This window comes from Stegodyphus dumicola, chromosome 4 (genome assembly GCF_044657685.1).
Source record: "Stegodyphus dumicola isolate Sdum_Otavi_A_Nest chromosome 4, ASM4465768v1".
In the NCBI taxonomy this organism is placed as follows: Eukaryota; Metazoa; Arthropoda; class Arachnida; order Araneae; family Eresidae; genus Stegodyphus; species Stegodyphus dumicola.
Window position 1 is genome coordinate 226,915,811 of NC_140771.1, and position 15,013 is coordinate 226,930,823.

The 15,013-nt window shown below is 35.0% G+C and overlaps 1 long non-coding RNA gene across 1 annotated transcript in view; it reads left to right on the top strand.

The window, feature by feature from the left end:
- Positions 1 to 11,489, top strand: part of LOC146997836 (uncharacterized) — a 28,854-nt gene extending 17,365 nt beyond the window's left edge. The window contains exon 2 of the long non-coding RNA XR_015040892.1: positions 10,370 to 11,489. This is a non-coding gene — a long non-coding RNA (uncharacterized LOC146997836). The remainder of the gene's footprint in view (positions 1 to 10,369) is intronic.
- Positions 11,490 to 15,013: the final 3,524 nt, after the last annotated feature.

Genomic DNA, 15,013 nt, shown 5'->3' on the forward strand with positions numbered 1-15,013 from the left:
TACTCAAGTAAATACTCCTTCAAACTCAGATATCTGTAAAGTATTTAGTGTTTCTGTTGTTAACAGACGTAACTGTGAACGGAAATGTTTACGCGTAATGCTGCTAATATAAATAGAACATAATACTTGTTAAAACATATTGATGAGTCTCAGTTGAAAGCTATTTTAAGGAACCCTCTTAAAATTTATCTTTTTTAAAAAAGGGCGTGTTTTCTTTATTTACACTTTTTATCTTAATTTATTACCGTTTGGTACTTTAAACCTAGATGTATAGTTTTGAACCAACAACGTTCATTTTATTTTTTAAAATCAAACTTGAAAAATAGATTTCTGGAAGGTCAATTGTTTTAAAATCCAAATCAGAGAATCGGCTCTTGTAAGGTTAATTTGGTGTTGATCCCCTTAAAAATTAATTGTATTAGTCCAAAGGGTCTTCGTTTCCAATTGTTTTCGTTTTGCGATTTTGCGTTGAATCACTGTAAATGTCCGTTTCACTTTCCAAACTGTTGCCACCAAATGTTAGAGTCCTGCATTATATTTGAAGAAATTAAATAATGAAAAATATGCATGAATAGATGTATATTTCTCGCACTGCTATAAAACAACGGTACATAGAGCCATCGAATTTTGAATGACGTAATCCTCCTACGAATATGGGCATGTGGACGACAAATTTGAAATTTGGAATTTGTTTTATTGTCGATTTCATATTTTGTAAAACTTTAACGAATTTTTGAGTAACAAACTCAACGATTTCAAAGCGAGCCATGGCAACAGTCTACGGCGGGGGAAAAAACATTTTTATTTCCAGCGGGAGTGGAACTGTGTAATGGAAATTCTAAAGATATGCTCATTTTAAAATTATTATGCGACATTGCTACTAAACTGAATTTTACGGTTTAAGGGAGAAAAAATAAAGGTAACACACAAAACGTTAAAAAAAAGCCCCTTTGGACGTAATTTAAAATCTAAAACCTTTCAGATTTTTTAAAAAAATTTTTTCTGTAAGTTTCTTTACTTGCATATGTGTTCTTAGAGTTCGTAACTCTAGTAACTGCGAAGACGGTAATTTGTCTAAGTGCAGGTGCTGTGGAGATGCATGTATCTTTGCTGTGGAAAGTGAACTAATATTATATATTAACCATCTCATCACGAAAATACAGTAAAAAATTCCTGAAATATTTCCTAATTTGTTAATAGGGTAAAAATGACACGGCGACCAGCTCATTATCTTTAAAATGACCAATTTTAATCGAACATTATTAGTAATATGTTCTCTGAGACGTCCTATATGAAGAAACATAATCGTTTCGAATCATTTCATGGAGCTTCTATTGTAGTTTTATAAAAATTGAACGCATTTAACTCGAAATCTACCCTATAGTTTTAGTTTTCATCATAACCGATAGATGGCAGCACAGCACGTAATTGTGATGATTGCTCCCAAAGTGCCTTAATTCCTTATTATTCTAAATCAGTGTTGTTATCTATCCTGATAGAGAAAGGCTGAAGTCAACGAAATTTTGAAACAGACAGGAAGAAGAGAGAGTGAGTTAGAACCAGTCGCATAATTATGAAAAAAGTTTAAAATAATAAATCTCTTCTAATTTTAAATCAGATTTTCGCACAAAATAAAGCATGCAAAAAATAGGAGCAATATAAAAGTAATATAAGCAATATAAGTGATTATCTACCACGGGGTAAATTAGAAGACCTATACAACTCCTCAGCCACTGTCTTCTTTTACTTGGGAATAAAAAGTAACGCAAGCTTTAGAATCATCTAAACTAACGTAACATTACATATTCGCAACTTTCGATGCCAAATATTCTGATTTCATTCAATTTTGGATCACATTTTCGTTTTATTTTGAATGGTTTAATAGTTATTCAAAGTTTTCTGAATACTATGACGGTCACAAAATTTTTTTAATTTCTAAGTTTAGGAATAATTTGATCTTCTTCCATAGCTGCCTCTCGACAGCTCAGAAACTGCCTTACTTCACCAATTCTTAATTAATCGCCATTTTAGTGCATTTAGACATATAGAAAAATAATCTGTTTGTTGAACACGACTTAGATATTTTACAAGCTCTTATCTCATGAAAAAAATCTGATGTGTACACCACATGACTTCCTTGTACGGAATATTAAATTATACGCATTTTTTCTTGCATTTCATTTAAACTTATTGGATTGAATTAAATCTACTTCGCCGACAGCGCATAAATCACAATAGAATAAATGCATTCTTTAAAATTCACTCTAGTATTTGTTTACCATAGCGACACTCTGGCGCTAGATTCACTTAACAGTATTCTATTTCGTTCATATTATAACTCACAATGCACAAAATTTATATCATTTAAAGAATAGAATTATCTAATCGTTGCCACATGTTCTATTCAAATACTACAATAAAGCTAGAACGATGTATAAAAGAAATTAAGCAAACAAAACAAATAAGAAACAGTTTTTCACAGACGATTGAGTATTTCCCATTCAATTAATTCAGTTCTCACTTCGCGAGAAGGCAAAAATACATAAAAACTCAAAATATCTACATTAAAAATTACGAAGTAAATCTTAAACACTTATTTCCTCGAAAAAATTCTAGAAAGGATTAAGCATGATTTAATTGGCAATAATAAACGAAGGTGTTATCTTTGTTGTTGCGAAGCTAAGTTTCTTTAGATTGGCAACAAATCCACTAGTCTGCTGTTTCAAATGTAAACAATCAATGGCCGCCATAGAAAAAAGGCTTAGCGGCACTTAAACAATAAAATTGTTGATAATTCTAAAAATATTGCATACAGATTTATTAAAGGCATAAAAACCTTAACCGGAAGATAAAAACAACATAATTCAATCATTTTTAAAGCAAAAAATGTACAATTCACAAACATATAAGAGTAAAGAAACTGAGATCTCTGAGCCGGGTAACAGAGTGGATATATATGTAATAATAAAATTCCATAGTCAAGAATACACTTAAATTTCTAACTGTACGTTCTTTTTCATTTTTAATGGCGATGGTCTCTTATTTGAAAGTACGTGGAATTAAATTCACAGCCCCGTAGTCAAGTTGTTTTTCCCGGCTTTTCTAGACGTACAGTTATAGAATGTTCTGAAAATATTTAAAGAGAACTGAATTGGCTGACGTCATTTCTTTGAAGCTCCGCCTTTCCAGAGGCTATAAAAGGACTCGCAAAGGAATGTCGGGGGCTCTTCTTAAATATCACAATGCAGTAAACTTCATACAAAAAGTTATTAGTAATTCTTTTTATTTACTCTGGAGATCAGATTTTTGTAATTGCTATTTCCCCTGAAATATAATAAATGGATCCTGTTTTTTAAACTTATCGTCTGATAATTTAAGCTACGACTACATCTATGATTCTTCACCAATCTATTTATTCCGGACAAAAGCTGGTACATCACACATATATAAATATATTTATATACGTTTGGTGCGGCCGATTGCAACCAAAATACAAGGTGCATGTCCTATATACAAATCCTATATAGCAGTCCTATATACAAAATTTCAACGTTCTGAGGCCACTCGTTTTGGAGTTATGCATCTCGTACATATATACGTTCGTACAGACGGCACGAAAAATTCTCTTCAGAATTAATTTTAAAGCAATTTTATAATTTTTTTGTAGGAAACGAGTCTTTTATTCTGTTCTTACGTACAGATATCACGCAAAAACATCGTTAATTTGCATTCGAAAATGGATATTTTCGTTGAAATATGCTGCCTGAAACTTTTCGCGATTACAATACTTCCTTTTTACTTCGTACAAGGAAGTAAAAGAAAGATCAGTACAAGATCATGTTACCATCTGTAACTAATAACATTACTAAAAAGATTAAAATATTGCTTATATGGGAGACTCGCAAAGTATAAGTTTCAGCACGGAAAACAATGGCTGAATCACTTGAAAAATTTTGAATATCTTTTGTGATCTAGTGAGTGAGTTTAACTAGGGAGGTAAACCTAAATTTGTCATGCACTTTTGTCCAATTTATTAATGATTTCAAATTCACTGGTTCTGAACAACTCGTTTTCTCAGTTTACTCTTTTTTCTTGAAGCAGAAGATCTAAAATTGAGAGATTCTAAGCTAGAAGATTTGACTCCGTACGACAGCATTGCACCTTTTTTACGTCTACTGCTTCAAAATAACCTGATGAAACCTAATTTTTTCGAAGTCAGGAAATTGGAGAAATCTACAACGCAGTCGCCGAGATTCGAATTCCAGACCTCTCGAATACGCGTCGAGCGTGCTTCCAGCTGCACCACGAAGGCATACGGAACGGTGGAAAATACCTTATCAAAGAACTCCCAAGGATGAAAAATTTTATAATGCTCTGATCTAATGTAGTCTTTACTGCCTTTTTTTAGAATAAACATATTTGCATATTTCTATGCTGTAGGGCATAAGTGCGGTATACACAGGAATTGAAAACAGCAATAATTAGCTTAACTGTTCCTTCGTAGCTGTTGAAACATTGCTGTGTACTTCGATGCTATACGTGACTTTGTAGCGTCATTAAGTTCATTTTGGAGCGGGAAGCATGAAAAATCAACAATGTCTTCGCCGGCATTGAAACTTCCGATTGCTAGCCGGACGTGCTTTTCGATAACACGGCGAAGGCACGCGGTAAGGACACAACCTGACCTAAGTTAAAGGTTTTTCTTGAGTTTAAGATTTGATAAAATGGAGTTTATTAGTCTGATAAAATAAATAGGGCACTTAGCTGTAGAAGACGAGATCTAACTCTATATAATACTTGATCTTTATCTTAAAATTGAAATCTTAAAGGGGTCCATTACTTGTTAACAAATGTTTTAGCTTCATAACTGAAGTACACATAACCCCTGCTGTTCTTTAACTATAAAATTAAAAGACAAAATGCATAAAAATCATATTGGAAATTTAATTGGAATTTTATATACATATAAAGAAATTTAGATAGAAATATATAAATAAATATAGAACCAATTTTTTACAAAGACGAAAAATTGTAATTGAAATGAGCTTCATAAAATCCTATAAATTTATAGGATTTTCTGAAGTTTATTTGAATTTAAGTTTTTAATCTTTGTGAAAAAATTAGCTCTAAATTTCTTTCATTCTCTTTCCTTTCTATGGTATTGTGGTAATGGTTGTAAATTCTACGGGATTTTAGTTGCCTACATTATATTAAATGCTCTCACTGTATTTATCAAGAACCTTCAGGTAAAGATCAATTTTTACTGTGTAATATGTCTATATTACGCAGTAAAAATTGATCTTTATTTGAAGACTTCAAAACATGCATACTACTCCTCGAACAGACAGTTTCTCTTTTCCTTCTACGCTTCTACCTAGGGTTGCCCGGAAGACATGCGGGGTGTTCCCTTTCGCTGTCACCACAATATATTCACTCTTCAACTTTCAGCGGCATAATGTGCGAAAATTCTTGGAAGGATTATAAATTTTACCTTTAAATCTATATCTATATACACTGGTGTGCAAAAATTAAGGACGAGACGGTTTTTTCAATATAACTTTGTACAAAAGCTTTCCAAATCAACACATTTAATACCGTAAGATCCCCAATACGTAAGGACATGAGTAATGTAAAAAACACATACTAAAAGAGAAATCAGAGGGATAAAAAGAAGCTTTATTGAAAAAGTAGCATGGAGCGCAATGCGACTGAAGGCCGAAACATCCCTGTGATGGGTGTCCAGCAAGAAACATCCGGTCTTTAATAGGAGATATGATCTCCCCTGACTGCTAGGCAGGTTTCACAGCGTCTGCCCATGCTGAGAATGAGGGTGTCAATGAGTTGTTGAGGCATTGCTGCCCATTCGTCTTGCAGCGCCAATCGAAGCTTCGGAATCGTTACTGGTGGTAAGGTACGAGCTGCCAAGCGTCTGCCTAGAAAATCCCATACATGCTCGATGGGATTGAGATCCGGAGATCGTGCCGGCCAATCCATACGTTCAATATCCTCACTCTCTAAGAGCTGTTCGGCAGCTACTGTGCGATGACATGGTGCATTGTCGTCCATGAAAAGGAACTGCGGACCCATAGCGCCTCTAAAAATACGCACATATGGAAGAAGAATCTCGTTACAATAACGGGTCCCGTTGACTGAACCTGCGTCGAAGATGTGACGGTCTGTACGACTACCAAGCATGATGCCTCCCCAAACGAGAACACAGCCACCTCCATACCTGTCCCTTTCAATGATGTTCGAGGGATGATTGCGGCTTCCCCGCTCTCTCCAGATGAGTATGCGATGAGAATCGCTACTCAGACTGAATCTGCTCTCATCTGTAAAGAGTACTCGTTCCCATTCATTGTCTCTCTAATTCCGGTGTTCCCGGCACCACAGAGAACGCCTTCTCCGATGGGCAGGCGTTAGAGGTACACACCGTACAGGGCGTCGTGCAAGCAGACCACCACCGAGCAGTCTTCTGGCCACGGTAAAACGCGATATCGGTCGTCCAGTCGCCTGTTTCGTGTGTCTAGCGATTTCTCCCGCTGTCTGCCGCCTGTTTCTTCTGGCCTGTAAGGCAATATACCGGTCATCTGCGGGTGTGGTTCCTCGTGGACGACCACTACTAAACCCCCGGATAGCTGTTCCTGTAGTTTGAAATTGTCTCCAAAGTCGTGAAATGGTGCTGTGAGCAATTCCGAACTCTGAAGCCACACTTGTCACACTACGGACTTCCTCTAACTGCCCAATGATTCGAACTCGGGTAAAAGCATCCAGATGTCGTCTAACAGATTGATTATTAGCCATTTCTCGCTGAGGCAGCAACTCGGTGTGGTTTTAACTGCTATACGACGTGCAATCTCTTTGCCAGAAATACTGATCTTACACCGACAACATGCTTTGTACTACTCAGACACTGCCCCATTACGTCTACTTGCATATCTGCGCATGTGCTACCGTACATCACCTTACTTAATCTCCTGATTGGTCTTTCTGTCCGCTCTGCCTCGTCGTTCAGCTGATATGCTAATTTTTTGACTTCGTCCTTAATTTTTGCACACCAGTGTATATATGTATATCCGCAAAAATAGAACAAGAGTTTTGCTAAAGAATTGTAAAGGAAAGAATGAAAATTAATCTTAAGACTGTTAATACAGAACACAAAAATTATCTTGGAGTCACGGCTATAGATCGGTTACATAACAGAAAGAAAGAAATGATGTTTATTAATTATATTGTTGATATGAGTGGTTATATTATTAATGTTACGCTAATATATACGGAATAATTTCTTGTGAAATTTCTTTAACCTTAAGAATGTTCATTTATTGAACTCATCTGAATTATATATTTTCAAATTAAACGTTATTAGCCCATGTTTTAATATTTATTTAAGCATTTAACCCTTTGCGGCACAGTTGTGTCCGGTCTGAATACACCTAAAAATTTCCTTCTGTACGTACAGAAAAATTGAATGAAAAAGGATTTATAGGTTACTATAGGTTACTGTGAACCTTCTTTATTAATAGTAGATGGCAGCTCAACACAAACCAGTCCATGTATGTCAGCCATATTTAGTTTTTTAAGACCCTCATTTTTCAAAGAAATCTTCCAGATCTTTTTAGGGTATAAAAGGAATTGTTTGAAAAGAAATTTCTATGTTATGTTTTTGGCTGTATGCTAATCTCCTTATTCTATATTAGTTTTAAATTTTACTTTTAAATTTTTACCTTGAAATCTTGCCTAAAATCAAAGGCGAACCCTAGGTGTGCCCAGATCGGGCTCACCGACAATCTAGGACAACTGTGAGTCTGTATTCTTTGTTTCTCCGCATCTCATTGGTCAGTTCATTGACAACAATGCTCGTTTCAGCACTATTTTCGAAGCTCTGTTCAACCAGTGTGCCACTTTGGGCACACCCACAGAATTAAAACGATAAGTGCTATCTTCACAAAATTTTACTTGTGTACTCATCTAGGCCTAATTAGACTGCCTACCTTTTTTTTTTTTTTTTTTTTTTTTTTTTTTTTTTTTTTTTTTTAGTCCAAAGGGATTTGAATCCCGAAGGACTATTAGTTTCGTTTTGGCATTTTGCGCCGGACGGATAAATGTCGGTTCACTTTTCAAACTGTTGCCATAAAATGTTAGACTCCTGCATTATATTTGAAGAAATTAAATAATGAAAATCTGCGTAAATGTATGTATATTTCTCACATTGTCATAAAATAACGGTACATAGAGTCATCGAATTTTGAATAACGTAATCCTCCAACGAATACGAGCATGTGGAAGACCAAATTTGAAATTTGAAATTTGTTTTATGATCGATTTCCTATTTTTTAAAACTTTGACGAATTTTTGATTAACAAACTTAAGGATTTCAAAGCGAGCAATGGCAACGTTGTGCAGAAAAAACATTTTTATCTCCAGCGCGTGAGTCTCTGTATCGGAAATTCTAAAGATATGCTCGTTTTAAAACTATTTTGCGATATTGCTGTTGCACTGGATCTTATGGTTTAAGTGCGAGGAACATGATATTTAATAAAGAAAGGTAACACACAAAATGTTAAAAAACGTCCCTTTGGACGTAATTTAAAATCTGAAACATTTCAGATTTTTTTTTTTTTTTTTTAAATCAAAACTCCGACTTTAAAAGGTAGCGTGCCGGTAAGGGTTAATCAGTCATTGTGCCTCAGACGGATAATATGTGCATGCCATGCCATGTCAAAAAATCAAAATATTCTCGGTTAGCACTTTTAATCAAATTGAACATTCATTTTAAATTTCAAATTATTAAATTTTTTTTTTATTCTGAAGTTCATTACTATAGATAGAAAACAAAGTCCTCTCTGAGTGTATTTCTTTGTCTGACTAAGTATCATCATTGAACCCCATTTGCTGACAGAGGTTGCTGTTCCTCGTTGAAGATGGTAAGAAATTTAATGTGAATTGTTTTTATACCTTTAATTAATTTTTTAAAAATAAATACTCATTTATTAAAACAGCAATAAAATCTTTAGTATCCTTCACTGTTTTCTTTGTGAGTAGAGCCATTTCTCTGTGATGCGCCATTTCTTAGTAAACAGGGTGGGGCAAGTTCAGAAATTGGCACTTATGCATCTTCGTAATAACATGCTGCAGGCAGCTTAATTTCGACCTATGCATGGTTACTGGCAATAACAGCTCCAATTTAATTGTGTTGTAAGGTCCAAATTTTAAGACATCTATTCTCGAGTTTAATATGCCATTTAGCTAGCAAAAAATTAGTCATTTATGAATTGCATCCGTCACAGTCTTACATTTAAGTATCCCGTCCCTTAGGCAGTTAATATTTGCATATCAAAATATTGAGCACTATTTTGCGAGTGATTGAGTTTCTACACAAATCTTTTATGAAATAAAAAGAAGTATGTTATGTACTTGCATTACGCTTAAGTGTATTGAGTCTGTTGCTTACAGGAATAGACAATGAAAATCTTAAAATAAGTTACAAAGCATTTTGCCCAAACGTCTGAATAATCAATTTTTTTTTTAATTTGGAGAGGCTTCAGTATTAAATAGGGAATATATCAGTGAAGCTTTCTTGTGACATCTTTGTCTTTTTTAATGAAATACACAATTAGCGTTTTAACAGATATAAGGTATGCCTTCGTGGTGTAATGATCAGCACGCTCGGCTCGTATTCGAGAGGTTCGAGTCCCGGTGAAGGCATTGCTCATTTCTTATATCTCCTGCTTCGAAATAAACTAATGTCTCTACAGTGGCAACCGAACTAAAAAAGGTGGTGGAGGATGATTCTCCACCACCAGGGTTTGGCGACTAGGTCCTCTAATCTCCAGTCGCCCTTTAAAAGGGGGGGTATTTCTCCTGCCTTCTTGGCATTTCCTGGTGTAATGTTCAGCATACTCGGCGCGTATTCGAGAGCTCCGGGGCTCGAGTCCCGGCAATGGCATTGCTCATATTTCTTGTCCAGCATCAAAAAATCTTAATGCTTCTACGCAGATAATTAAATAAAATCTACAATTTTTTTAAAATTAAAGTTAAGATACAAGTATAAGCGTTTCAATATGATTGACTGCTTTTTGCACTATAAAAGAGAAAATTTTTCAAGATTAAAAATATTGGTAGTATAAGTATGTGCCTTTTGTTGTAACACCGGAAATGAATCGTGAAGAATCATCTATAAAACTATATATAGTTTAAGATTGTTCACTTATGATTTTCGTGCAAAGTTCAAACCATTTTTAAGAGAAATGATACTGTACAAGGTTTTGACAGTCAAGTTTCATGATTGCTCCAGTTGTTCTTTTAATGCAAAAAACAAAAATGATTTGAAATTTCATTTTCTTACTATGTTTTTTCTGTCTTGCAGCACATATGGAGACTGGGGACCTGTCCGATTCTGAAGATCAGCAAGCAAAGCTACCTTGGAGTTTCTAACCATAAATCAAATTCTGTTGCAAATTATGGAAATCAACGACACAGGTTTACAAAATTTCGAAATTGCTCACCGAGACATTGATGTATGCCATTCCCGAATTTTGTATGGCATTCTCGATTCTGCGAAGGAAAGAAAGACGTTGAAAATATCCTAAGGATTGCTTAAGAGCAGCTGTTCTAAGGACATTGGGGATAAATTCATGAACTGGTTCTATCAGATCGTAGCATGATTTCCTAGCGATGGTAGAAGAATTAAGTGTCGTTCAGAAGTCAACGCCCGTCAATTCTGAAGTAATATGACATTTTCTGAAGGTGGGTTTGGGAAGACAGAAGATTAAAAAAAGTTTTGAGTTTTATATTCGAATGGAAAGGTAGGAAACTGAACAAGTTGACAGCTGCAAGAATTTTACCGTGAAATTGGATTATTCAGTTCTGGATCGCATTGATTAAGCTTCCGCCGACTGCATTTTGTTCCTCGAACTGAAATTGGCATTGATGATGGTTCATGAATCCTGAAGACATCAAGAAAACTTATCTGCGAAATTCAACAGTATTTCAAAAACAGTTTTTAGCATACAATTTCTCGATGCACAATTAGTGCTGCATAATCAAAACTGCGCGCCGAGAAAAAGGATGATTGCTGTATGCAAACACAAAGATTATACAAGTGCCTTTAGCTTTCCTGATATCAACAAAAATCTTGGAATTTTATTGTCAAACCTTTCATTACGCACTTTATTACAGCACTGGATTGGAAAATAACTAAAATAACTAAAGTGGGGTATAAGTAATCACAATCAGACTTGCTGTTTTTCAATAGTGCGAAAGCAGTATTCGATAGAAGCCAAATTGCAAATTTTGATCTTTTGTTCTTCTCGCACATATATGCCATAGATTTTAGATTGAGCGGATATGAGTAAGAACGCTGACAATAGGATACAGAATATTATTTCTTGTTGCAGCCTTTTATCTTTTTAAATTTGATGTCTTTTCGAGAAAAGGTGTGCCTGCTACAGATCAATGCATGTCACCATTAAAAGCAAGTATCAAGATTTTACTAGTTCCGTTTATTGTTGTACGATGCAGAGTGTTCGAAAGGGATTACTGATTGAAAAACACATACGTATATTGTAGCAACATGTCGTTTCCGCACCAAAAAATAGTTACATACGCAGATTATAGCCTTTTAAGTGCTTTATTGATGAAATACGAAAACCCATGGTAACACTGCGATGTACACTGCGCAAGAAAAGAATAGGGCAGTTCTATATCTCCCGTTCTACTGCGCCGATTGACGAAATTGAACTTCCGTTTTTGGTGTCTTGAAAGCGGCGACTTAGGATATATATTAGATTTATATATAGCGTTGTTCTAATGTAGTCATTTTGACCAAAAATCGGACTTTTTCTGAAATGACATGCCAATTTTTTTCCATATTTCAATTCTACGACTCAAATTATGCCAAACTGTCAAGTTTTGTAAAAATCGCACAAGTAGTTTTTTAAAAATTAGCTCTCAAAAGTTGAGCTCCTCAATGTTAATTAAATTTGATATATATATTTTAATCTCTCTTTTTATATTAAACCTTTTTTGATTCTTTTCACATTTCGAAATTTAGGCTTAAACCAAATATAATTAACCAAATTTTTATGATTCATTTTAAAATTTATATTTTTAAATAACATTTATAATTTTTTTTTTTTTTTTTTGAAAAATTTTGAATTGTAACCTATAAAAGTTTTACCATCATCTTAAAGTAGATGTATTTCTAAGGACACCTACAAAAAATTAGAGTTTTTTACTCAACATTTCCTAAGATATATGTGAATTTACATACTGGCGTATTTTGAAATTTGGCATATATGTTATAAGCGATAATAATGCCAAATATGGTTTACGCACTTGGTTAAAATTACTTAAAAGTACGAACGTTTGGCTTTTTTTCCGCTCGTCTACCATGAAAAAAAGGAAAGGGAAAAAAGGTTGCTATAAATTAAGAAGTTCGCCAAGGGAATTATTCTTGATGCAAACTGGAAAAATACGGCAAGATAAATTTTTGAATTTCTCCGTAAATTTCGCAGCAAATTTTACAACATTTAATATCTAGCCATAATTTGAAACCTAGAATCGAAATATGGGAAAAATGTGGCATGCCATTTCAGAAAAAGTCCGATTTTGTGTCAAAATGCCTATATTAATAAATCATGCCTATATTAGATTTATATATATATATATATATATATATATGTACCAAGTTGCGCTTTCGAGACATGAAAAACGCAATTTGAATTTTGTCAATCGGCCCAGTAGAACGGGAGATATGGAACTCTCCCATTTTCTTTTTTTTTTTTCGCAGTGTACCTATGAGTGCGGTGCCAGTTTTTCGAAGACTAAAAGATATTCCCGTTAATAGTAATTAAAATATAGAAAAATTATAAATCAATTTCAGTTCTATAAAACAGAATTTCAGAGCGTCTAGTCAAATTCGATGTTAGCCTGAATGCAAACGAACTGAGACCGAATACACATGAAATACTGCAACATCATCCACATTTCTTTTGGCATCATCTAGAATAATTCAATGACTATTATTCCGCTTCAGAATTCTTAATGGAGTGTTGTATCTTCAGAAACGAATTAATGACGCTCACAGAACATTACCAGCTTGGTTTTTGGTTCAGTTTTTCACACTACCAGTTTGGTTTTATTGAGCTCAATCTAAGTGAGCTGACTTATAGGGTTTTCATGCTTAGGATGTAATGTTAAATATCAGCCAGTTTACTCTAGGAAGTACTCTATAAAGGAATCGTTTGTAAGAGGGATCATCCACATCTGCAATGCCAAGAATAAGTAAATCCGCATCTGCACTGAAAAAATAAGTAATAATACAACCACACAGAATAGTGAACTAAAACTTGCACTTGCCACCACTTCAGTTACCTAGCTCCTCTGGTTTGCTTAATGCGGACAATATACTGATCTCTTATTGCATATAGACACACCACCGGCTGAGTGATTAAGACCGCTGACTGCTGGGGTGCTTGACTGAGCAAAAAAACGTCAATTCCAGGTCAAACAGACTGGATGCACGATTGTTTTTCGTGGTTTTCCCCATGTGTAACATGAATCTGAGCCAATTCCTTTTAGAAAGTCCTGTACGTAGGTATTTGTTCTCTTAGGCGAGGTAGCCTCGTCTGCCTACATTCAAACAAACGAATTGAATTTTAATAGAATACATTTGACTTTGGATTGCAGGATTCATACCATCCATAACATCACTATCTATTGTTCGGTCCGAAATAATTTAAAGATCGCATGAAGCAAAGCTTTGTTCATTAGAGTTATAATTTCCTTCCCTCTGCCTATTTTTTCTTCCTACCACTACATGTTTTCTTCTTAAACTGTGGTTGGTTGTGAGCATACATTATTTTGTTAATATATAACAATCATTTTGGTTTTAATTTCTTTTTATCTTAGTTAGCTACACAGGTACAGGTAAAAGTGCTGGGAGCACCGGAAACTTTACTAAAGATCGAACAGGTATAGCTCTGAATTACTAACCGAATATAAGATGAAGAATAAAGCTGATGATAATTCTTTAAGGGAAGGTTTAGAAGTTTATTATTAAGAGAGGAGGATTGAAAAGGGAGAAAGGTTATTCCAAGAAAAAGAAATAGAAAAAAACTAGAAGAAGGGTTACTGGAAAGGTTACTCTGCAATGGGTGAATCAATTATCAGCCCAACGGATGAGACCACATCTCGTACACTTTGTACATTTGGAAAAGGAGCAAAATCTAATAAAGCAAGTTGTAAATTGTTTTATTTCCCGTGCAGTGCAGCGCGTGACGAATATTATGAGAAAGCTAATCCGGAAAAATTAAAAATACAAGAGCACGTGCATTTAACATTTAATAAATAAATTTAAAATCTATATATAATAGAATTCGGAAATATGCAACCGGAAAAAACCGGCAACGATGATGAGGCTTAAGTGTCTGTTTGTCACCAATAGTTTATTGGTTGCTTGCGTAACTGTGCTAGGCAATGGAGTGAAGTTGCCACGGAACAGGGTTGCCGTTTCAATTGAAACGTAGACAATTTCCTGTAAAACTTGCCTTTGCTATGACCATCCAAAAGTCTCAGGGCCAAACGCTTAAGCGTGTTGGCATTTTTTTTTAACCTGAGCCTGCATTTGGACATTGTCAACTTTAAGTTGCCTGTTCAAGAGTTCGTGAAAGAACGGACGTAAAATTAAAAATAATGGATGGTCCTCTGCGAGGCGAGCTTAAAAATGATGCAAAGATCTACACAAGAAATGTTGTGTACAAAGAAATCTTTGAAATGTGAATTAACATTTTATTATTTAAATCACCTTTATTTATTGACCCACCAGCGGCCGAGCGGTAAAGTCGCTGAACACTGGTAGTTCGGTCCGAGGTTCGAATCCCGCGAACGGGCTGGCTGCATGGGCGTTTTCGTGGTTTTCCCCGTGTGTAACGTGTATACGAGCCAGTTTCCCTTAGAAAGTCCTCCACAAAAGGCATCCCTCCCCTTAGGCAGATAGCCCTCGTGTGCT